General features: G+C 46.1%; 1 pseudogene; it reads left to right on the top strand.

The window, feature by feature from the left end:
- The first annotated feature begins 338 nt into the window (after window positions 1–338).
- Window positions 339–1,348, top strand: LOC101990052 (annotated as a pseudogene).
- Window positions 1,349–2,346: the final 998 nt, after the last annotated feature.

Below are 2,346 nucleotides of genomic sequence, written 5' to 3'. Positions count from 1 at the left end.
CAGCAAAGCTGTCAGTTTGAACATGCAATTGCATAACAAACTCTTGACAACTAATTTCAGGAAGCAAGGCTCCGAAATCACAGCTTTCTCCTGGTGTTTCTCAAGTCACTGTTGGCAAGTCAGCTCTCCTTGGGATAACCTCTTGGTAGGGCATTAAGTATATTTAGAAACTTATCTAATATAATTGTACAATGATTGTGAGAAAAAGTTGATGGCCAACAAAATTTTCGTGGAAGGAGAAGACTTCAGCTCTTAGAAGTGCTTAGGAGGCTCTCTGCTCCCCCTTGTTCTAGAGACAGCCGCTTCTTTTTGTGAAGTGCCAGCCTCATTCTGGAGACATGATGGTGGAGGTTGGAGTGAACGGATTTGGCTATATTGGACACCTGGTTGCCAGGGATGCCTTCACTTCTGGCAAAGTGAACGTTGTTGCCATCAATGACCCTTTCATTGACCTAACTACATGGTCTACGTGTTCCAGTATGACTCCACCCATGTCAAGTTCAAAGGCATAGTTAAGGTTGAGACTGGGAAGTTTGTCATCAACGGGAAGGCGATCACCATCTTCCAGGAGTGAGATCTCGCCAACATCAAATGGGGTGATGCTGGTTCCAAGTATGATGTGGAGTCTACTGGTGTCTTCACCACCATGGAAAAGGCTGGGGCCCACTTGAAGGGTGGGGCCAAAGGGGTCATCATCTCCTCACCTTCTGCGGATGCTCCCATGTTTGTGATGGGTGTGAACCATGACAAGTATGACAATTCGCTCAAGATTGTCAGCAATGCACCTCCAACTACTTAGCCTCCTTGGCCAAGGTCATCCATGACGATTTTGGCATAGTGGAAGGAATCATGACAACAGTTTGTGCCATGACAGCCACCCAGAAGACTGTGGATGGCCCCTCTGGGAAGCTGTGGCGAGACGGCTGTGACGCTGCCCAGAAAGAACATCATCCCTTCGTCCACTGGTGCTGCCAAGGCTGTGGGCAAAGTCATCCCAGAGCTGAATGGGAAGCTCACGGGCATGGCCTTCCGTTTTCCTACCCCCAATGTGTCCTTTGTGGATCTGACATGCCACCTGTAGAAAGCTGCCAAGTATGAAGACATCAAGAAGGTGGTGAAGCAGGCATCCGAGGGCCCATTAAAGGGCATCCTGGGCTACATTGAGGACCAGGTTGTCTCCTGTGACTTTAACAGTGACTCCCACTCTTCCACCTTCAATGCTGGTGATGGCATTGCTCTCAGTGACAACTTTGTAAAGCTCATTTCCTGGCACGACAATGAATTCGGCTACAGCAACAGAGTGGTGGACCTCATGGCCTACATGGCCTACATGGCCTCCAAGGAGTAAGAAGCCTGCCCTGGACCTCATATCCCAGCAAGGACACAGCAAGAGAGAGGCCCTTGGCTGCTGAGCAGTCCCTTGTCCCAACTGAGCCCTGGATACTGAGCATCTCCCTCACAGTTTCCATCCCAGACCCCCAGAATAGCAGGAGGGGCTTAGGGAGCCCTACTCTTGAATACCATCAATAAAGTTCATTGCACTGGTTAAAAAACAGAAGAAGGAGAAGGAGAAGGAAAAGGAGGAGGAGGAAGGAAGGAAGGAAGGAAGGAATAGGAGGAGGAAAAGAGGAAGAGGAGGAGGAGGAGGAGGAAGAGGAGAAAAAGTACTTAGGATGTGACACTTCATATCCAGACTTCAAGAAACACAATCTAGTCAGGAAAAGATAAGAACACTACTTAATGTCGCTTTGACTTTGCATGTATTACAAAATTTTAGTTTACCTCAGCATTTTCAAACTTTATGCAAATATATGAGAAACAAAAGCCCTGTGGGCAATAACTTCCAATTTTTATGATTCTGGTGAAAACAGTGACACCTAGAAAATCTTAGACCCTCCAAATTGCAGTTGAATAATTTATACAAAAATGCATTTCAAATAATCTATTTGGGACAAGACTCTTTCTACTGCTGGGGGACATTTTGTAAGACTGGGTTCTGAGAATATTATCCCACTCTTCCCTAAAATGAAAAACATGTTTATAGAGGAGACCCAGCCTCCCGGGTGCTTTCTCTGTTCACAAAATGTGTGCAGAGTTTTGTCGCTGATACTTCCCACAGTGCCTCTTGACATTTCCAGACACTTTGGTTCTTAAACTTTTTGACAGAGGTTCTCCGGCTTCTAATCTTCAGCATTGAGATGCCTTAAGACCTTGCTTCTATTCCTTTCAAGAGTCCTAATTGAAATTGAAGTCAAGATCTCTGCAGTTGGGAATGCTTTCCACTTAATTTCCACCCAGTGTATTATTAGAGCTCAGTCTAAGCTGATTGGGAGGGGAAAGGTTCTT

Source organism: Microtus ochrogaster, chromosome 24 (assembly GCF_000317375.1).
Source record: "Microtus ochrogaster isolate Prairie Vole_2 chromosome 24, MicOch1.0, whole genome shotgun sequence".
NCBI classification, from domain to species: domain Eukaryota; kingdom Metazoa; phylum Chordata; class Mammalia; order Rodentia; family Cricetidae; genus Microtus; species Microtus ochrogaster.
This window is presented reverse-complemented; position numbering and strand designations above follow the sequence as displayed.